Source organism: Rhamphochromis sp. 'chilingali' (genome assembly GCF_963969265.1).
Source record: "Rhamphochromis sp. 'chilingali' genome assembly, chromosome: 21".
Taxonomy (NCBI): Eukaryota; Metazoa; Chordata; class Actinopteri; order Cichliformes; family Cichlidae; genus Rhamphochromis; species Rhamphochromis sp. 'chilingali'.
The window spans coordinates 31,384,403-31,407,258 of NC_137949.1; the positions used below are offsets into that span (position 1 = coordinate 31,384,403).

Consider the following 22,856-nt stretch of genomic DNA (forward strand, 5'->3'; position numbering starts at 1 on the left):
GATGGCAGTAACACCTCTCATAAAGTTGGGACAGGGACATGTTGACAACTGTGTAGCACCTGTCTTCCTTTAAACAGAAATCCATAAACATCTGCTGGGATGAGCTGCTGGACGTTTGGTAGAAGAACATTCCATCTTGTTGGATATAGGATCCTAGCTGGGTTGTCTTCTGAGTTATTATCATGATGCATCAAACGTTTTTATTTGGTGATATGGTTGGCCATTTCAGCACCTGACTCTTCCACTATTAAGCCAAGCTGCTGTAATGAATGCACTGTGCAGTTCAGCATTCTCTTGTTGAAAAATCCAAGCAACTCCTTGAACAAGACTTTATCTGCATGGGAAAATATGTTGATCCAAAACCTGCATATACCTCTGAGCAATGATGGTGCCTTTCCAGATGCCCAGGCTTCCAATTCCACAGCCCAATACCATCAGAGATGTATAGTCATTGAATTTTGGTAAGCTGGATTTTCCTTCTCTTCCATCCTCATCCATTTTTTCCAAGCAGAATCTTAAAATTTTGAATTGTCTGACCAAATAACAGTTTCCCCTTTGGCTGTGTTCATTTTAAATGGGCTTTGGTCCATAGAAGACAGCAACTTTTCTAGATAATTCTCACATATGGCTTCTTCTTTGCATGATAAAGCATTAACCTCCATTTTTGGATGGCACTGTGAACTGTGTGAACACAATGACAGATTGGTGAACCTCTGCCTATCTTTAATATCCAGTCCCGTTATTGAACTGTTGCTAGTTAACCTAACTATTTAAAAAATGTTCCCCCAGCTGTTTCTTTTCAGTACTACTTACTTCTCTAGCCTTTTCTTGCCTCCAACTTCTTTTGAGCAATGTTGCTGCCATCAAATTCAAAACGAGTGTTATTTTTCATGAAACAGTAGAAAGTCTGAATTTAAACATTTAAAAATATGTATATATTATCCATTGAAATTTGCTTCATGCTTCTCCCATAGCAAAAACAATCCTGACACTGTAACTGTCACATTAAATGGTTCTATGACAAATCTGTCATTTGTTTAGTTTGTTGCTAAAAAGCAGATTTTTCACGTTTACCAGTAAACTTAAAAATGTTTTCTGTGGTCTATTGTAAATAAAATATGGGTTTTGTAAATCATTGACTAAGGTTGTATTACAGACCTCTTGAATCAGTCATAGAGTGGAATGCAGAGTTTAAACGTTTAAGAAATTAAACATTTATTTTTTTTGACTGATGTGCTTCTCAATGTGATTAAAAATAGCAGAATCAAGGTGAAAGGAAGGCTTGTCTCACATATCCTACACAGTGTCGGGGCTGAACTCGCCAGTTAGTGTGTTGCGTGCCTTCAGATAATTACTCTGAGTCCAGAGAGACCAGTATCCACTGTGCGGGAAGCTTAACTGGCAAACAAGAAATGAGCTCATGACTACCTATAGTGATAAGCTCCCTGAGGGTATTTGAATGTTGAAACTATTCTCTAAAGTTTACTGTATTTCACTAGCATATATATAAGTGCAGTGTATCTTGGCAAACTGTTTTGTTTGTTTAGTGGTTTTTGGGAATTGTGGATTTCGTTAGTACTTATTTTTATTATACTACCTTAAAAAATATCATATTATTTTTTCATTTAGAGGGAACCTGATTTGCTTTTCTCAGTTTTATTAAAGTAGCCTTAAAGTCAAATCTTTGCATGTACTCTATATCATATGAAGTTTGTCAAGCTTTTATTTGACAAAATAAATGATTTGACTAAAATGTCGTAATAACTTTTTTTGTATTTTATCAGGACAAAATATGATTTTCATACATAGAAGCAAATTGTCTTGTGAAAGAAACTGTTGTATGTACACAACATAGTCTTGAAATAAAAGTCTGAGCTGTTTAAATGAATAATAAAGTTTTTCCTTATTCAGAACTTGAGCCTCGATGAGTGACATTGAGAAAGGAAGGACTGTTTATTTATCTACGACTGATTAATCTCCTAAATGACCACAGCGTGCCAGACAAAAACTGGGGTAATTACTGCCATGCATGTCTGATTTGTGTTGCTCCAAAAGAAGGGCTTTTACGCAAAGCACAGCAGGCTTCTGTGGTATACCTGTGTGTGTCCTTATGTTAGAACATGCAAAATTAAAAAGCAGAGGCTAAGATGCAGGATCACAACTCATAGCTCTGTGGTAAGCAGTTGTGAACATTAATCTCAATAGCAAAAGATTTGATAGGCCAGAATGTGAGGGTGAAAAAAACAACTGCTTTTGATTCATTAACTTACTAAATCAAAAGTATGTAAAAGTCCCCGCACAGATTTGGAACAGAGTTTTACTGCTTTCCTAAAAACATAAATCAAGGCATCTCTGAGAAATGTTCTGGGAAGATTGTTGTTTTGTGCGTCAGTCTAGATGATTTCATAATGAAAATGACAGGGAATGTTACATTTTCACGCTATTCAACAAAACCCTTACCAGAGTGAAAAACCAAATAAAATTTTAACACGTGTTAATGTGTTTCACTTAGTAGATGGGAACTAAGAAAGTGCTTTTTAATTGCTCTCAGTGTCATACCACATGTACAGTAGTGGCTCAGAGAAAGACATTAGCATCAACATGCACGTTAAAGTTGGAAAACATTTTGGTTCTATATCGAAATATAGGCAGAAAAAAGTGCATAAAATACAAAATCTGCTCCAGAAAGGTCGTCCTAACCTCAGTTTCTGTGGAATAAGAATAGTTAAAGTTTCCAATCACCAGACTGACTGGATGCATTATTACCACAATCTGTGTGCAGGAGCTTTTATGCATTTTATTATAGGGAGTCTAGACTGAATCCTGGCCTGTAAAAGCAAAATTTTCAATCTCAAATGACCTATAAAACCCGAGGTCTTGTTCCCGGAGACTTGCGTGTAAAGAGGGAAAAATTATTATCTTTTATTTGCCCGGTTACTGGTTAACACTGGCTTTTATCAAATTTGAGATGACACAACATCAATTCTATTTGCTAGCAAATGTGTGACAAAGCAAAGTTGACTCTTAGAAACGTACGGTCGACTTCATTTTCTGCTCCCCTGCTATGGGGCGCCGTTTGTAAAGTGAAACGTGCTGAAATTAACGGCAACATTTTTCCACATTTAGCTCAAAACAAGTCATTTTTTACAACATTTAGTAAAATATTTGTAACTTTTGATATTTAAAACAGAATTTTAAATGTTAAATCTAAATATTATATTTAAATCTAAATGTTAAATCTAAATGTTAAATCTAAATATTATATTTAAATCTAAATGTTAAATCTAAATATTATATTTAAATCTAAATGTTAAATCTAAATGTTAAATCTAAATGTTTAGGCTAACATGCAAATTTATTGCACGGATCAGCGGAAATACCAAAATAAAAGCTTTCCGAAAACCTCCGGTGCAAAAGTGTGCCGGTAGTGGTCAGACACGTTCTCACTCCCTAAGCGTAATAATTTTCACTAGGTGACAAATTGTCAACATTTTATGCTTTTGGGTACCCAACACGTTCCTAAATAACGGCACCACCACTTCCCCTACCGGTGGCGGACTCCCTCAGACATCGGTGCGTTGGTGGTTCTTTGTGTCCGGGGATGGGCGTCCAGGTACACACCGGCTCACTCCTTGGCGGCCGCTTATCGGGGCCTGGAGCCTGGGGCTCGCTCGGGCCACTTCGGAGGTGGGGTGCCCCCGGCCTCTCGGCCTGGGGCTCGGTCACTCAGGCACGGCTGGCTGCCGGCGGAGCTCACGGGCGCGTCACTGCAACTCCCCCTGGCTTCTGCTCCGCGGCTGCTGAGTGAGCCCTCATCTGGGACTCTCCTCAGCTCTTTCTGGGACAGTGGCGCAGCTGCCCCTCTGTTGGTCTTCCTTGGTCTCTTGTGTTCTGGGGGCCTCTGGATGTCTGGAGTTTTGATCTCCTCCATACCTGCTTCATGCCCTGGAGGACGGGGCTGTGGCCCCCCCACACCCTCTAGCAGATCATTACATGAAGGAACCTTTTAAAAACAAGCGCGTCCATGCTCACAGGTGTACACACGGGTGATCGCACCCACAAACTACACCCTTTTTGGCTCCTACCTCAAAGCACACTGTATTCTGTTGATCTTATGTGCTGCACAATAATGTTTAATATTTAGTATTTACTGTTATATTCCCATATATCATTGTGATGTTGTTTATTCTATTACTCTTGTTCTCTTCTGCTTGTTTTCTTTTTTCTTTCTCAACAGGTGATCAAGGTGATCGATAGATGTTTTTTTTTCTCTGCCCGTTCTATTGGTTTTTGTCTTTTGCCCTTCTCCCCCGTCCCTCTTCTCAGCTGTTTCTCTTTCCCTCTTTCTTTCTCCCCTTCTTTCCCCCAGTCAAGTCTGTCCCGTATTCAGTAAGTGAAAATAAAATAAACAATAAAAGGTGAATCAAATGGACCATTACGGCAAGGCTGGGATGGTCAATTTGGTAAAGTAAATCCGTTGGGCATCTTTCTTTGCCTTTAGACAACAATTCTGATGCAAAAGAGCCAAACGGGACAGGCACAAAATAAATAAATAAATGACGGCATCGGGAAAAGGAGAGCACATGAGAACCGTTTGGACTCAATCTACACATGTTCGTTCATTTTCTACTTTGGAAAACACTGTTTTACGTCATTTAACTGCTAGTAAAGGTTAAGAATAAGGTTATAGTTAGGGATAAGGTTAGGTTTAGGGCTGGAACGTCTATCCGATTGTTCAGTCTGACGTCACTAGCCGTGTCTGGGCCTAAACGCCGCTGCAAGTCCATATATCAAACGATCACTATGGCATTACTGAGAGTTGAAAAACTTTCTAAAGTCTTTCATCTTTAATAAAATGATCAGCGTTCTGCTCTACCAGGTGTAACAATTGAGTTTAACATCCAGGCATCCATGAAAACGGAATTTATGACATTTAACGGAGTTAGAAGTTAGCAGGGAGTTAGCTCGCTAGCTTCTATCTAAATACAATATAGCATGTCCTGACTGCGGGGTTTTGGAAACAAATTCAAACGTACAGCTCTGTTATCACTTCCAGCATAAATGAAGACAGAAAACTAAACAGCAGTGACGTTTGTAGGGTTACTGAAGTTGGGCTAGCTGGTATATAATGATGTGCTACGTGACAGCTAGCGACACAGCTATGTTAGCATAATATAAACAAGCTAACTTTTTTTCCACTCGATAAAAGTTAACGTGAGTGTTCTCGGTGGTCAGGAACAAATGTAATCGCATGGCAGGATGCTGTAAACGGACCAAACTTCAGCCAGAGAACAACTGAGATAATCCATCCACAATACGAGGTTAGTCATTCATATACTGCTGCATGGGCTGGGCTGTAGTTACATCCTAAGGTTTTAAAAACTGAGCTTAAATAAATGATTAGCGGTAATAAAAGCCGAGGGAGGTCAACAGTGATCACTGACTGTTTTAGGAGATTTAGCTGAAAACATCGGAAGATCCGTTTTGTCGGCCATCCAAAGGTTCAGCAGTAGTGCACTCTTAGCAGCTGCAGTCTCCACTTCACAATCGCTGCAGCACGCTCGTAGGCAAGAAGTGAAGCAGCACATGGCGGGGAGAAGTGAGGAGAACAGACACAATTTTGCACCGGAGGTTTTCGGGAAGCTTTTATTTTGGTTTAATATTTAACATTTAACATTTAGATTTAATATTTAACATTTAGATTTAACATTTAGATTTAATATTTAACATTTGATGAAAAGTTACAAATATTTTACTAAATGTTGTAAAAAATTACTCGAAAAAACATGTTTTTGTAAGGTTTTGAGCTAAATGTGGAAAAATGTTGCCGTTAATTTCAGCATGTTTCACTTTACAAACGGCGCCCCATACCCTGCTATGTTGTTTTCAATGGGTCTGGGTAGCGCGCTAGCTAGGACCCTTTCTCCTTTCCTTGCTTTTTAAAAGAATCCTGAAAATGATTTATTTCCTGGTAACTTTGCTCATGAAATTGATGTGGACCCAGGGCCTTTGTAGTGTCTGGTTTCTCCGCAGGCTGCAGTAAAATCAGGCTGAGGTCCAGGAGCAGGGCAGCGCTTGCGTGACTGCAGAGTGGGGGAGGACTAGCCATAAGTCTTAGTGGAGGGGCACCTGTGAGCACCCCCACTTCTGTGTGACTCTAAGCACTTATGCCCATAGTTAAGTGTACAGATTTATTATGGGTGTGTCAGAGAATTTGTGTTACTTTTTGCAGGGAGCACAAAATGAGGCCTCTTCCTACAGGAAAACAGGGAGAGAGCAGGGGGAATATTAAAGGTGCTTTCAGGTTACTGACAATGACTTGGAAAACTTTCCAAATAGAACACTGCCTTCCATAATTCAGGTGGGGTGGCCAGATGGCTTCAGACGCACGCACACACAGAGGATTTGACTGAGATGAACTGCCTTTCCCGAGTCCTGGAAATCAGTTTAAGTGCTGTCTTTGCTGTTCATCAGCGTCTTTCATCAGCTGCGGGGAGAATGGAGAAAGTGGAGGGGTCATGAAAGAGGAGAAGAAAAAAGGGAGGGGTGTCTAAGGGGCGCAACCTTTTGAAACATTCAGATTGAATGCTTGACCTCTAAATTTGAAGGTTCTCCTCCCTATATTTTCCTGTCCACTCTTCTCACGTTATGTGCAACACCAGGAAGGTTCATTGCCTTTAATGTCACGTAACGTGGTTCCCCCTATCCCCCCACGACCTTAGCAACTCCTCATCAGTCTCTTCAATCACTCACAGCTTAGTGATGCACAAGGCCTGAAAAGTTGGAGAACTGAAAAACCCTCGAATGTTCTGATCTGTCTATCAAATGTCACTCTTCATCAAAATTACTCAATCATTCAGTTGACACTTGAAGTCTGAGGTTTTTTTGTGCACATTTTGCATGAAAAAGTGCAAAAGGAATTTTGTGATATGTTTTTGTGAGCTATGAAAGCAGACAAATAATAACTGAAAACAGGTGGAAATGTATTGTTTCTTACTACCGTACATAGAATGTTTGAGTGAAACTCCAAGCAAAGGAAGTTAAAGTGGCAGCTGTAAAAGTTGTGTTTCAGTTCTTGTAGAAACTTTAAAGCAGGTTAAATAACGGGGAACAGCATAGAAAATGCGATTAATCAATAATAATTCCATAATAATTCTTGCATTAGATTTCCACTTTTTGACCCTTACCATCCTTCATTAAAAGCAGCTTCCAGCATCTCACTCTGAAGAATTCCCTCATTAAACCAGGGTTTTAACAGACCTCATAAGCACCAGTTGGGTACCACATTTTACCAACATAAAAAACTATGGTTAAGACTCTAAAGTCTTCTGGGTTCGCTCATGCCTGGTTTGCTTGCTATTGACTTGGCTGCTGCTTGGGCCTTTAAAATTCACACTTGTTGAAGTTGTGGTATTTTGCTTCACACAAATCCTTTACTACAGGGACTAACTTCCTGGTTTAATGCTGCACACTTAAAAACCTTTATAAAAGGCAGACTTTAGTTGCTAAACAGGTTCTACGTTTTTAAGGACACTATTGCAGACTATTGCAGCTGCAGATAAGAAATTACTTTTTAGCTGAGTTCCCCAGTATGCTTGTATTACAAATAGAAAAGAATTTGCATAGGATTCTCACCAAACAAGTATTTCCCTGCATCACTAAGCTTTATAGCATATTATGTACACACTTACTGTACCCACAAACAAACAAAAAAACCCTGCTGCCAGATGAACACAGAAAAATGACCCCATGATAATGCTGTGAATGCAAATGAGTGATGTTTTGCAAAGTTGGGGGTAAAAATGTTTTGGTTTCAGCTTATTTGCACAAGTTCATGCAAACTTAGTTATAAACGTCTATGCAGATGACACCACTTCTTTTTACAAAAAACAACTTCCTTCAACTTGGGAGGGACAAGATTTTATTTATTTTTTCATAAAGAAGAAGAAAGGCTTGAGCTCAATGGGGCTAGTGGAGTAAAACCTTACCACACAGTGTTAAGTACTGAGCAGCCTTTCTTCTTATTCACCAAAAAGACATACAGGGAGTGCAGAATTATTAGGCAAGTTGTATTTTTGAGGAATAATGTTATTATTGAACAACAACCATGTTCTCAATGAACCCAAAAAACTCATTAATATCAAAGCTGAATGTTTTTGGAAGTAGTTTTTAGTTTGTTTGTAGTTTTAGCTATTTTAGGGGGATATCTGTGTGTGCAGGTGACTATTACTGTGCATAATTATTAGGCAACTTAACAAAAAACAAATATATACCCATTTCAATTATTTATTTTTACCAGTGAAACCAATATAACATCTCCACATTCACAAATATTGTTATATCTTCACTCCGGGTTACTAGTATAACAATGATACTCGGACCACGACGTAACTTGCGGTATTTATTATAACGGAGCAACTTAACATGGAGCTAGCCCGAGCAACAGCCGAAAAGCATCATTTCCCATAATGCATCGGGGCATGCCCACTACGGATCCTGTTATAACCCAAAATACACAACATCTCCTCCCCTCTTACAAAGGATGTACTATGAAATAAACAGGTGATCTACTCACAAACTTCAGTCTTCACTGGCACATGACAGTAATAGCCTCACAAACATTTCACCTCTTATTAACTGTAAGGTTACAACACCAACTCTTTTAATTGCTATCTTGGGGAGTGAGGGTGGACTACCTCAACCTCCCCCATGACCCATGGGGATTATTCTGCCCCGTTCATTTGGGTCAGGTGCCATCTAATAACTCAGACGAACAGGAGGCCGCCGCTCTCTATTGGGGTATCGGCGGTCTGTGGTAACGTCAGTCTGTGTGCTCTCTTGTGGAGCCTTTGTTCCTGACACCGAAGATGTCTCAGTCTCTCTTACAGTCTCCTTTACAGGTGGAACCACTGTTCCTGATGTGGTGGAGTTCTCTACTTGTGTGTGTGAAGGGGCTGACGAGTCGATGAGTGCATTTTCAAGATCTCCGCAAGACCCTTCTGCAGACACTGGTGCGGACCGGAGTAGCTGATCCACGTGTCTTCTCCAGACTCCATCGGCCACCTGAACTGTATATGAAACTGGACCAGTTTGAGCAATGACAGTTGCAGGAACCCACTTGTGTACTCCTCGGTAGTTCCTGGCCTGCACTGACTCGCCGGTGCTGAAGACTCTGCCCTTGACCTTTTGACCCCTGTACATGATTTGTTTCTCTTGTTGTTTTTGTACAGTGTCCTTCACAGTTGAGGGTTTCAAAAGATCAAAGGTAGTGCGCAGATCTCTTTTGAACATTGCGTTGGCAGGAGATGTCCTTGTGGTCGCATGTGGACTATTCCGGTAGTTAAGCAGAAACTTGTGCAGTCTCTGATGCAGTGTTCCTTGGCCTTGTGATGTTTTCAGTGCATGTTTCATTGTCTGAACAAACCTTTCTGCAAGACCATTCGTTGCAGGATGGTATGGAGCTGACGTAATGTGCTGCACTCCATTAGCCTGTAGGAAAGCCTCCATTTCCTGTGAAACCAGTTGAGGTCCATTGTCAGAGACTATCTGAGTAGGAGATCCAAACCTACTGCACATTTCTCCTAGAGCTTCTATGGTCTTTTCAGTGGTGGCTGATTTCATGATGGTCACTTCAGGCCATTTACTGTGTGCATCAACAGCTACAAGAAACATTTTGTCCTCGTATGGACCTGCAAAGTCAATGTGTACCCGATGCCATGGCTCCTGTGGGAACTCCCAGGGATGAAGAGGAGCAAGTGGTGGGTTGTTCCGGACCATCTGACACGAAGAGCAGTTCTTAGCAATCTCCTCGATCTGTTTGTCCATATTTGGCCACCAAAAATAGCTTCTCGCTATTTCCTTCATTCTCACTATTCCACTATGTCCTGCATGCAGTTGCTTCAACAGTTTTGGTCGCAGTGACATGGGAATGATGACTCTCCTCCCCCACAGCAAACATCCCGCCTGAACAGAAAGCTCCACCCGCTTTCCCAGGAAAGCCTTCAGGTCTACACCCTTACTTGCAGGCAGACCCTTAATGATCCAGTCCAGCACTGCTGCCAACACAGGGTCATTTCTGGACGCCTTTTTCACCTGCACAGCCGAAACAGGTGCTGTCTCTACCTCCCTGAAGTAGAGGATCTCAACTGTGTCAGAGACGGGGTTTTTTAACAGGAAGGGGTAACCTGGACAACCCATCTGCATTGCAATGAGACTCCGATTTGCGATACTTGATGTCATAAGAATGTCCTGACAATATCAACGCCCACCTCTGGAGACGTGAAGCAGCAAGAGATGGAATCCCTGTATAGGGTCCCAGGATGGTTGTGAGAGGCCTATGGTCAGTAAACAGTGTAAACTTCCTACCGTACAGGTACTGGTGGAATTTCCGAACACCGAATACAATGCTCAGCGCCTCTCGTTCCAGCTGAGCATGGTTGGACTCTGCTGTGTTTAATGTCCTTGATGCGAATGCAATTGGCCTTTCTTCGCCATTTGGGAGAATGTGGGAAATCACTGCCCCCACCCCATAGGGAGAAGCATCACAAGCAAGCTGAATTGGGAACTTGGGATTGAAGTGGGTTAGCACCTCAGATGCAGTCAGTGAATCCTTTGCCTTTTGAAAGGCGTCTTGGCAGCTTGCTGTCCACTCCCATGCTTCTTCCTTGCGTAGCAGGTTGTGCAGTGGTTTCAGGAGTGATGCCAAGTTGGGTATGAACCGTCCGTAGTAGTTCAACAGCCCTAAGAAAGACTTTAACTAACTGACATTTCGTGGTGGGGGTGCATCCACGATTGCTGTGATCTTCGAAGGTGCAGTGTGAAGTCCATTTGCATCAATCACGTGCCCTAGATATTCCACAGATGACTGGAAAAAGTCACATTTCTCCTTACGGACTCTCAATCCGTATTCCTTCAGCCTCTGAAGGGTCGCATCCAAGTTGCGCAGATGCTCTTCATCATCTGCTCCTGTACACAGGATATCATCCAGATAGCATTGCACACCAGGTAATCCGCTCAGGATTTGATCAATCGCTCGTTGAAACAATGCTGGAGCTGATGTGATGCCAAAAGGCAACCTGCAAAATCTGAAAAGTCCCTTATGTGTGTTAATAGTCAACATGTCACGTGACTGCTCTTCAACGTGCATTTGCAGGTAAGCTTGGTTGAGATCTATTTTGCTGAACTTTTGTCCTCCACTCAGACCAGCAAATAAGTCATCAATCAGTGGAAGGGGATACTGCTCTGCTGTTAATACAGGATTCACGGATACCTTGAAGTCTCCGCAGATCCGGATTCCGCCGTCCTTTTTGGGAACTGGAACGATGGGCGTGGCCCACTCGCTGGTCGTAACCGGCTCCAGAACACCATTCTTGACCAATGCGTCTAAATTAGACTCCACCTTGGGCCGAATGGCGTACGGCACAGGTCTAGCCTTCATAAAGACTGGCTTGGAGTCAGGCTTGAGATGCAGCTTCACTGTAATTTTTTTCATGCTGCCCAGTTCCTCACGAAAAACCTCCTGGTGTTTTCCCAGTATGGCCTGTAGCTGAGAGGAACCATGCGACAGCTTTCTCACCTCTTGTCAGTTGAGTCTGATTGTTTTGAGCCACACACGTCCCATTATAGCAGGGCAGTTCTTCTGCGTAACATACACAGGCAGCTTAGCAGTTTGGCCATTGTATTGAACAGTCACCTCTGCCATTCCTTTCATAGGCACTCGATGTCCAGTATATCCTTTAAATACTGTGTCGGAGGGTTTGAGTGGAAGGTGCTTCAGACATGTCCTATAGACATTATATGACACTAGTGATGCTTTTGACCCAGTGTCAATCTGCATTTTTACAACATGTCCCTCCAGTTTGGGCGTGACCCAAAAGCCGTCTGAGGTTTCGTCCACCTTCAGTATTCGCACAGTATTTATTGCAGACAACACTTCTTCATCTGAGGAGTCATTTGCTCTATCCTCATGAAGCTTAACTGTGTGAACATGTCTTTCTTTTTTGAATCTTGCAGTGCCTCTTTTATTCCCAGGCTTTGAGCCCTTATCCTTGCACCTTTTGTTCCTGCATGCCCGTGCTACATGACCTTTTTTTCCACAGTTGTTGCAATCCATTTCTTTGCACCAGCAATCACTAGCAAGGTGTCCTAACTTGCCACAGCGGAAGCATGGTCCCTGTGCATTTGCTTTACCATTGTCTAGTTTGTGTACTCTGTCTGTAGCATGTAGCGCATGGACTTCTTTTGATGCCATTTCCATGGTCACACTGATATTAATTGCCTTCTCAAGAGTCAAATCACTTTCCGTGAGCAATTTCTTCTGTGCAGCTTCATTTCTTAAACCACACACGAGTCTGTCTCTTAATGTGTCATTTAAAACATCTTTAAACTCACAGTGTTCAGCTAATTTGCGTAACGATGCAACGAACATTGTGACAGACTCACCCTCTTCTTGGTTTCGCTTGTGAAACTTGAACCGTTCAGCGATCACGAGGGGCTTGGGCGAGAAGTGTTTGGTCAGTGTGTCCACGATCTCTGTGAAACTTTTACTGCCTGGCTTTGCTGGCTGTAGCAGGCTCCTTAGCAGGGTAAAAGTCTTTGGGCCTATCACACTCAAAAAAATGGGCACCAGTTTAGCATCCTGTATGTCGTTAGCCGCAACGAAATATCCAAAACGCTCCGTATATGAGCTCCATTGCTCCGTGCTTTCGTCGAAGGGACCGATAGGGCCAGTAACTCCAGCCATTACTCGGCTCCTGGTTGAATGGCACTCTTCCCCTCACAACTGTTCCTTTTCGTAACGTCTCTTTTATCCGTTTATGTTTTGGTTAACGTCACTTACGGAGTCTGCCTTCGTCGTCCTGTCCGCTGTACATTCCTCCCCGTTTCGCTGAGAAAAAAAAAACGGCATCCACCTTCGCACACCGGTAGCGTCGTCCTACCTCCGGCGCTGTCTAACACCAGGTTAGCGCGAGGCATCAGCAGGAAAAAAAAATGTAAAACTCCAAAGCGGACTGCAGCGTCGGTCCAGACGTCCTCGTCGCCACTTTTGTTATATCTTCACTCCGGGTTACTAGTATAACAATGATACTCGGACCACAACGTAACTTGCGGTATTTATTATAACGGAGCAACTTAACATGGAGCTAGCCCGAGCAACAGCCGAAAAGCATCATTTCCCATAATGCATCGGGGCATGCCCACTACGGATCCTGTTGTAACCCAAAATACACAACAAATATACATTTCTGACATTCAAAAACAAAACAAAAACAAATCAGCGACCAATATAGCCACCTTTCTTTGCAAGGACACTCAAAAGCCTGCCATCCATGGGTTCTGTCAGTGTTTTGATCTGTTCACCATCAACATTGCGTGCAGCAGCAACCACAGCCTCCCAGACACTGTTCAGAGAGGTGTACTGTTTTCCCTCCTTGTAAATCTCACATTTGATGATGGACCACAGGTTCTCAATGGGGTTCAGATCAGGTGAACAAGGAGGCCATGTCATTAGTTTTTCTTCTTTTATACCCTTTCTTGCCAGCCACGCTGTGGAGTACTTGGACGCGTGTGATGGAGCATTGTCCTGCATGAAAATCATGTTTTTCTTGAAGGATGCAGACTTCTTCCTGTACCACTGCTTGAAGAAGGTGTCTTCCAGAAACTGGCAGTAGGACTGGGAGTTGAGCTTGACTCCATCCTCAACCCGAAAAGGCCCCACAAGCTCATCTTTGATGATACCAGCCCAAACCAGTACTCCACCTCCACCTTGCTGGCGTCAGAGTGGGACTGGAGCTCTCTGCCCTTTACCAATCCAGCCACGGGCCCATCCATCTGGCCCATCAAGACTCACTCTCATTTCATCAGTCCATAAAACCTTAGAAAAACCAGTCTTGAGATATTTCTTGGCCCAGTCTTGACGTTTCAGCTTGTGTGTCTTGTTCAGTGGTGGTCGTCTTTCAGCCTTTCTTACCTTGGCCATGTCTCTGAGTATTGCACACCTTGTGCTTTTGGGCACTCCAGTGATGTTGCAGCTCTGAAATATGGCCAAACTGGTGGCAAGTGGCATCTTGGCAGATGTACGCTTGACTTTTCTCAGTTCATGGGCAGTTATTTGGCGCCTTGGTTTTTCCACACGCTTCTTGCGACCCTGTTGACTATTTTGAATGAAACGCTTGATTGTTCGATGATCACGCTTCAGAAGCTTTGCAATTTTGAGACTGCTGCATCCCTCTGCAAGATATCTCACTATTTTTGACTTTTCTGAGCCTGTCAAGTCCTTCTTTTGACCCATTTTGCCAAAGGAAAGGACGTTGCCTAATAATTATGCACACCTGATATAGGGTGTTGATGTCATTAGACCACACCCCTTCTCATTACAGAGATGCACATCACCTAATATGCTTAATTGGTAGTAGGCTTTCGAGCCTATACAGCTTGGAGTAAGACAACATGCATGAAGAGGATGATGTGGACAAAATACTCATTTGCCTAATAATTCTGCACTCCCTGTACAATGCAATGCACCAAGTGTGGACACATCCTCCAAGTGGACTCAACGCAACTGTTCCAGGCTGTGTTGACCTGACATGTAGTACACATTAGGGTTGGGCGAATAGACAACAGGCTCAGCCTATGAGTAAGTTTGTTAATAATGATGCAGCGAATAGAAGCAGTCTTAGCAGTTTTAACAACACCCTCTTTCATCTGTGAACAAATGCACCTCCTCAGTGTGTGCCCAAATGCAGCGATTCATTTACTCAAACTCATGACAGAAAGAAAGAAAGAAAGAAAGAAAGAAAGCCAGTAGCTTATGTTCAGGAAAAGACATTTGGATGCTCATGCAAGTTAGTCATGTTTGAGTCTTTTGCTCGCACTTCTACATCTGCACAAGCGGCACACTGCTTTGGTTACATCCTTAGGTTTACCTTTTTCATCCGGTTTAAAGCCAAAGAAATCCCAAATTGGCGACTTTATATTTTTTTGGCAACTAGTTCATCCATGTTCGGACTTCTGTGTTGTAAACGCGCAAATCAATCCGTGCATGATTACATTGCTCCGCCCATCAAAAAGTCTGCACATGTGCAAATATATCGCCATCATCGGTTATTGTACTGATGATTGTTGGTTGGAAAATGTTTACAAATCGCCCAACCTTAGTACACATCAGGTTAAGTGGAAAGTTACGGCATAGAGTTAAAGATTACATCATAACTTAAGACAGCTTTCCCAAAGAACTCTAAATCAATCTTAAAGCTGGAAATTCTACCTTCTTTCAAAGTTCACAGATTTGCATGTACTTCCTATGTACTGCCCTCTAGTATTACACAGCATGCAGTAAATACTTTTGCTATCAATATGTACATATGTATCTTGGTAAATGTGGATCTGATTTTAGCTTAGCCACATTCTTGCTTTAGCATTATAAATTCTACTTCCTGTGTCTAATTCCGTAGGGAGCTCCTAATCATCTTACCCACAAGACATCCAAGAGTAAGTATATATTCTTCTGTGTAAATAAATGAGCTAAGATCACATGAGGAGACAAATTCGGAAAGCATCCACTTTTGTGCCAGTCCTAATCAAATGTTGTTTGTATCTGTGTGTTTGCATTTGGGTTAGTGGCAGTTTAATGTGAAGGACCACCAGAAAAGTTTGTTTCCTGGAACAGCAGTGGAAGCTTTTTTTTCTTCATTTTCTCCATGGCGCATTCTTAATGTGTCTTGTTTGTCATTTATGAGTCTCAGAACATAAGGATGTGGGTCTTCAAAGTAATTTGTGTATTGCCCCAGTATGTGGTCCAGCTCTTGCACAAAATGGTATTGGACAAACCACAAAATGTAGGCTTGATGAACGTTCATTTGGAGCAAATAAATTTTCTTCCCACACCACTTTGATTTTGTCTATTAAATATATTTGATGCAGTAATTACTAATAACATGTTTAAAAATCTTCAAATGAAAATTTCACAACTCTCTGCAAGTTATAGGGAGCTGTGATGTCTCCTTCCTATTGTATTGTGTTTACAGCCAAAGCATAACTTCCAGCGTGCAGACCTAGACGGCTTCAAGTGATTCCATCCCAGCAGAGGTATTGAGTGACGGGGCGGCAGAGGTTAATCTGGAACATACTTGTGACTCTGTGGGGTTGTACTATCCTGCTTTTCTGACATTGTATTCTGATTTACGGTCCGTCATCTTGCTGCTGTTCACTCTATCACTTCACTGAATTACAGGATTAGGAGGAAGTGATGTCAGCTGCATAGGGGTACATGTGCTTTAACCTGTAACCTCTGTCAAATTATAATAGACAAATGGTACAATCAACACAACCAGTGGAAATGCATTCAGGCAGCGAGGATCTTATCTTTATCTATAGATAGTGCAAAATTCAAAGGTCACAAAGGTACACACTAGTCATTCTTTGGCTACTGTAGCTTAACTGCTTAAATTCGGAGGTGTGGAAGCTTGCATTTGGAGGCTGGGTGGGTTTTGGTAGCGTAACAAGTGGTTGAAGTCAAATTTTTGATGTACTTTTACTTTGCTTTGTTGGGGTTTCCTCTGTATTCTTATAGGGGTTTTTACCCTACAAGTGTTTTGACACAACTGTTGTTGTAATTTGGCACTATATGACTAAAGATAAAATTAACCTAATTTAATTAATCCACAATAAGATAGATTAGTAGAAGCCAAAAAACTGTTTGGTTCAGTGTCATTTTTCTCTCACTTCCAAATAGATCAGACACCAACTATTTCAAATTATTCAGCTTTGTTTGATTAATTTCACTACCCTCGTGTTGAAAGTGGAAGAAGGAAACAACAAAAAGACTGCATGATACAAGACTTTCTAAAACAAAAGTTTTGTATCTGGCTGATGTTCAAAGTAAAGCTGCTGTTCTGCTCATAGCAGCATACCCAAAATGACCCACTTTTGCAGGTGTTTGCAGTGTGATGAAGTGACCTCAAAGTTAAAGTTGTTTTTAGTGTTCACACAAGTTTTACTCCCAGCTGTATGATCACACGGTGCTTTGGAAACCCTTTGAAAGGGTTTCATTGCATCCTTCTGTCTCTCTGGCTCAATATGTAAATCTGTACACCCAGTTAGAAAACTATAGGGGAAGTTTGGCAGGAGAGAGTATATGCAGAAACATGCATGTTAGCGTGAGCATTTCGATACATTACATCAGTGGGAACAAGTGAACTTTGCATACACTGCCCTGATCCTCGTGCTCCTTTTTTCTCCAGCACCCTCTGTGGACTGCAACTGGGACGGTAAACTCTGGGTGACCTGTCTTTGCATGTCATTCTTCAAAAGCAGTTACAGTGGGGCAAATTTCTCTTTGACCAGGCACGCAGGTCACACATTAAAATATACCAACTGCACATTGCTATGCACAAACAAAGCGCTGAGTTCTTCCTGCTGCTCATCCTGACACCCCACCTGCATTATCTGCACACACATACACACACCACCTCCACCAAACACCTCTACCATTGCTCCGCTCTAAAGATAGCCCCTCCCGGAGCATAGTCAAAATTTGCCTTTCACACGGGCAGCTGGCCAAAGCAAATAAACCAGCCACATGCCAGCTAACGAGGGCATGAACAGGGTCAGGGGGGGCCTTGCTGGGAGGTTCCAGGAGTGACAGAGGGAGGGACATGGTCACGCAAAGAAAACAAGCTCAGCAAGAGCCAGCCAGCCTTCTCACGCAGGGGCCCAGACATGTGTCTTGTCATGCAACAGCCACCCCATCAACCCAAATTAGGGCTGACGGAAGTAATAAAGCGAAGGAGCAGAGAAGGAGAATGAGAGGAGCGAAGCAATCCCCTCCTTGTCCTCAGAGTGTATAAAAGTGAGAGGGAGGATATATTGCTCACCTTTTAGAAAAGTCTTACAAAACAACTCTGGTAGCCTCACTACACCCCACAGTGGAAAGGCTGTCTGCAGTCAGCCACACACACATGTCCTCAGTTAACCTTCCATGAAAGACATATTGAGAAATATGGCAGCATCTCTTCCCATTGATTTTACCAAAAGTTACTGCGGAAAGGAAGAATTTTAGCAGCTCTGATTCTAATATTCAGGTTTGCCCAAACACAAAAAAATACTAAAAGCTGTCTTTCTATGTTGTCAGATAAAGGTTCAAGTTTAAAACGCTGTTAAATACAGCCTGCCCTACACAGAATTGCAGGTAGTCAAAGACCGTGATACTCATATTTGGCAGGAACAAGAAATCCACAATTTCCATGTATTTATATTAAATGATCGAGCTAATGGCTTTGGTAATAAAATAATCACATCCGTGTCCCAGATTATAGATAGTGCAGAACAAGATTAGAAACATTAAGGGAAAAAAAGAAAGGAGCAGCCTCTGTCTTAGAGGTTCGATGGTCAGAGGAAGAATATGTCAGCTATTGGTGGTCTGTGCCAGATGTGAGGTATAGGGTGCCTCTTGGCCTCCGAGTAAGCATATGGAATATATCGTCCATAAGGGACTACTTTGACACTGTTCTCTCTTGAGCTCATTAGTTTGTGAGGCAACCTTAGCTTTTTTCCCCCCTGCAGAAACTGCGTGATTGAGAAACGTGCCACTGTTTGTGTCTAAGTCAGCCACCATGGGAAGCCTGGTAGAGCTCGTGTCTCAAATTACACCATTCATAAAGTCATGTGAGGAGTGCTACTTAAAGAAAGAAAACGTATCTTGCGTGTAGCCAAGAGCTAAAGGAACTGCATTGCTCAAGAATAATGTGACATGTGATATCCTCACATCTGACTCAAGCATTGTTTCTCACTGAGCTCTACATAATAATGAATTGACAAAGCATGTCGAATGGGAGGAAAAGACATATCATCCAACATAAAACACGAGGTCAGTGTCGCTGTGCATGGCTGCAAAAGCTTCTCACAACAACAGTTTTAAAAGGCTAAAAAACACTCTAAGCTTGACTACTCCAATAAAAAAAGAGTAAAATGATAAATTGGCTTTTATTTTTTTTTACCTGTAGACCAAATATGAGAATAAACCAACAGTGCTTCTATTCATCTGGTGCAAAAATCAGCATTACTCTATCAAACCCAACGATGGACACCATTTAAACACTCTCTCTGAACGATATCACTGCTAATGGTCATTACCCTGCTGACAGCTATGTGTTTACATTCCCCCACAAATGACTGCAGCACTGAAAAGATCATGCCCTATATAGACAAAATCCATTTGATCTTGTCTCAATCCTAAATACCACCAAGATAAAAGCAGTACATATATATATATATATATATATATATATATATATATATATGCGCAGAACGGAATTATAAAATTCAAAATGTGCTTGATCATGACAGCGGATCTTGCTACACAAACACATAGGTGAATCTGGTAAATGTTCCTTATGCAAACAGATTGCAAAAACAGTGAACATGCATGTCTGTGCAGCTTGTTTCAGTCAAACAGCTGAGCAGGTCAGCAGTTCCAGCGTGCTGCAGTCTTGACAGAGAGGACGATTGCAGCTGGGACTGCCGAACGTGCCAGAATGAGCTAAATCCGAGAAGCTGTGAGGTGATTTACATGAAACTATGCTACAGGATCCACCTGTTAGCAGCACTGCATTTAGTAAGTAAATGGAGCTGCTGGCTCACTCTTCGAGTATCTCAAATTTGCATGAATTCCAAAATATTATCAGACTAAGAGGTATAAAAATGTCTGTGCTGGGTCATTGAGACTGAAGCTGCGATGTCAGCTTTAATTCTGGGTTATTTTTCTCAAGTAGAGAAAAGGCAGAGAAGTCAAGAGAGAGAAGTAACAACATTAACGACATCACACAGAAAAGTCAGAACACATTAAATATCTGGGATTAATTTGCTACGTGTAAATTAGAGGATGTTGTCAGAACAGAGGGTTTAAACTGCTGATAAATGTCATTCATTCATCTGGTAACCGCACTATTATTTTCTCTGAAGCATAAAGACATTCTCTGACACAGACTAGAGCTAAGCCCCTAGAAATGAAACGCAGCCATGAGCCATCTGTCACCCAATATGACGACTCTCCTTTCTGAGGGACACCACAGGGTAAGAGCCAGCTGGAGTTTTATCATCTCCAATTATCACAGTTTTGCTTTTGATCAGTTTGCACTAAGAGCTGTAATCACTCTGTCTGTGCTCATCAACACTATTATAAACAATTCAGCCACACAAGTTCCCTATTTTCCCTATTCTTTTCAGTAAGTGGGCAAAAAAAATCCCAAACTATTGTCCCTGACCTCTTATCATTGAGTTGCTAATAATTTAAAGATACGCATTAAAAGTCAAAACGACTTTCCTTACTAAACCCATCCCAACCAGTATTCAAAAATATGAAAAAATACCCAAAAAAGAAGCTTTTTAAGGCTTCATACAAAACGTTAATACACCATGCACCCCAACAGTGAAGAGAGCGAGGTTTTCACAGGTAAGTGACCAAAGTGGAACATAATTAAAATTAAGTCAAGTAAAGTCATAGTAAAGTTTCTCCATGGTAATTGCGTCACAGTTTACAGCTCCAGAAACACAAAGCAATGGCATGCAAGTGGGCATGTGGTACATAAAGCACAAAAGCCCATCCACACAAACCTATTTTGTTCTACCAGAGCTGCGTTTGTTCCCACTTCAGCACAATAAAAAGACTTGATTTGCTTCTAATATATATCTGATTTCATTGCAAAGATTAGTTTCATAGTTACATTCTCACTCTCCTAATGCTAAACAATTGGAGTATAAGCAAAATTTGACAGAGAGTAAGTTGCATGTGCACCAGCGTCACTACAGCCGGGCTCTTCTGGGTCTAAAACAGTTGATGAATAATAACCTCAGAGGAATCTGTCCCACTGCTGCAGTAATACCGACCGGCTCATCAGCAGAACTGGAGCACTGAAGGGGGTAACCTGACCGCTTGCTGACCCGGCTCCATTTTCAGGATACTAAAATGAACCGAGCTACTCAGGCGGAACATATGAGGTGCAAAAAAGAGGGAATCACGGAACATTATCCGCCCAATTACACTCAAAAAACAGATTCAGGTCCTCCTTTCAAAGAACACTTGCAAATTATGTTAGTTGTTCACAAATGCAATTAAAAAATACCAAATTAATTTGATTTTCTTTGTGTAAACCTAAAATTATTCAAAACCAGCAGAGGCTGATTCTGAACACAAAATGAATGAGTTTGTTGGGGCACTGGGGGTAGGAGGAGTACATTTTTGCACTTAAGTATTTGTAAACTCAAAGAAATCAATTCAAGCCCCTCTTTAAGCTTAAACATTATTTTTAATCTCATTCAACGCAAATGTAGCACTCCAGCGTTACTGCAATTATTATTCGTGTGGTGAACCTAAATTATTTTCTCTCAAAGCAGTCTTTGTCACAAGAACACAAAGTTACTGAGTTACACAACGGTCCGCCTTCTTTGAAAATTTTGCGCTCTTTCAGGATCACCTAAATGAATCCAGCTGCTCTTGGCCTCTCTGTACTTTTTGGATAAAACTACACCTTCAGGTAAGGTAACATATTATTTTTCCATATATCCAATTGTGTATTTCTTTATCAGCTAAATCTATAATGCTATTTATCATAGAAGCTTGTAACAGTTGTTTTTTGAACTTTTGGTGGTGCTACCATTCTCTTCTCTGCTTGAATACTATTTTTTTTTTTTGACAATATAGCCAGGTCTTTTCAAAAGTGCCTTGTTTTAGAGGAGAAATTGTGTAGCTGCCAACTTTTAAGTCGGAGCGTGTGCTAGCTTATTAGCAGCTAGCCATTGTGCTCAATGAAAGATGATGTCCTATATCTAACTTCTTTCTTACTGTTTTCTTTTTATAATCTAAAAATATGGTATTCTGTGTTTATTATTATATGCCATTTTCTAGTAGAAAGTATCGTTTTGAGGTGTCTTTAAAAGCACTACATAGTTTACTGAGGGTGCTACCAAAAGCGAACCATGTGGCCGGAAGAGTAACTGCAGGCAGCACAATGCGCACTCCCGTGATGTTCAAACCTATTTATTATTATAAAAGATTTCGGCTACGTCCACACTTACACAGGTATTTTTGAAAACGGAGATTTTCCGTTTTCGTTTTAAAAAATAATCCCGTCCACAGGTAAACGCAAAAATGAAGGAAAACGCTGCTAGGAACATGCCAAAGCAACAGGTGGCGATATATTCCTAAACTCAGCTAAAAACAGTTTAGGTCTTGACAAACTTCACTGATGGTTCAAATGTTTAGCAACTTTCAGTGTGTTGATTCAGCAGTCTGTATTTAAACTTCTAGTTTATTATATTTATGTATGTTTTATTTCCAGGTGAATGCAGAGTTCCTGCAGATCACTACAAAACCCCTGCAGGCGAAGTTCTTGGCTCAGCTGGACAATTTAACAGACAAGCTGATGCAAATTTTTCAGGGGAGCAAAGGAGCAAAGGGCCAAAAGATCAAGGATATCATGGCGATCAGTAGTTTGGTCGGTACTAATGATAAACCCATCAATTAAATGCAATCAATCAATTCCATTTTTTTCACCATTTTTTTTCCACCCTTGCATTAGTATGATGACATCGACATAAAGAGGGAGCATACTCTTAAAAGCCTGGTGATCTACTTTAATGAAGATCCAGACCTACTGTTCAAGGAGTATCTGGTACGCTTATCACACCTTCTTTTCTAGATTCAATTTGAGTTAGGTTCATCGCACACAAAATCCTCATATATTCAAAAGAGACAATATAATTGTGAAATAGTATTATTCTTAATAGTCATTGTTGAAACTTGCACTGGAGAGCACTTTTTAAGGGGACGGTTTCAGCAAAAATTCAATTGTTCATTCTTT

At 41.4% G+C, this 22,856-nt stretch overlaps 1 long non-coding RNA gene across 1 annotated transcript in view; it reads left to right on the top strand.

Moving 5' to 3' along the window:
• The first annotated feature begins 21,084 nt into the window (after positions 1-21,084).
• The window catches only part of LOC308389507, a 2,578-nt gene continuing 806 nt past the window's right edge, over positions 21,085-22,856 (top strand). The window contains exons 1-3 of the long non-coding RNA XR_013970289.1: positions 21,085-21,530; positions 22,335-22,490; positions 22,575-22,667. This is a non-coding gene — a long non-coding RNA (uncharacterized lncRNA). The remainder of the gene's footprint in view (positions 21,531-22,334; positions 22,491-22,574; positions 22,668-22,856) is intronic.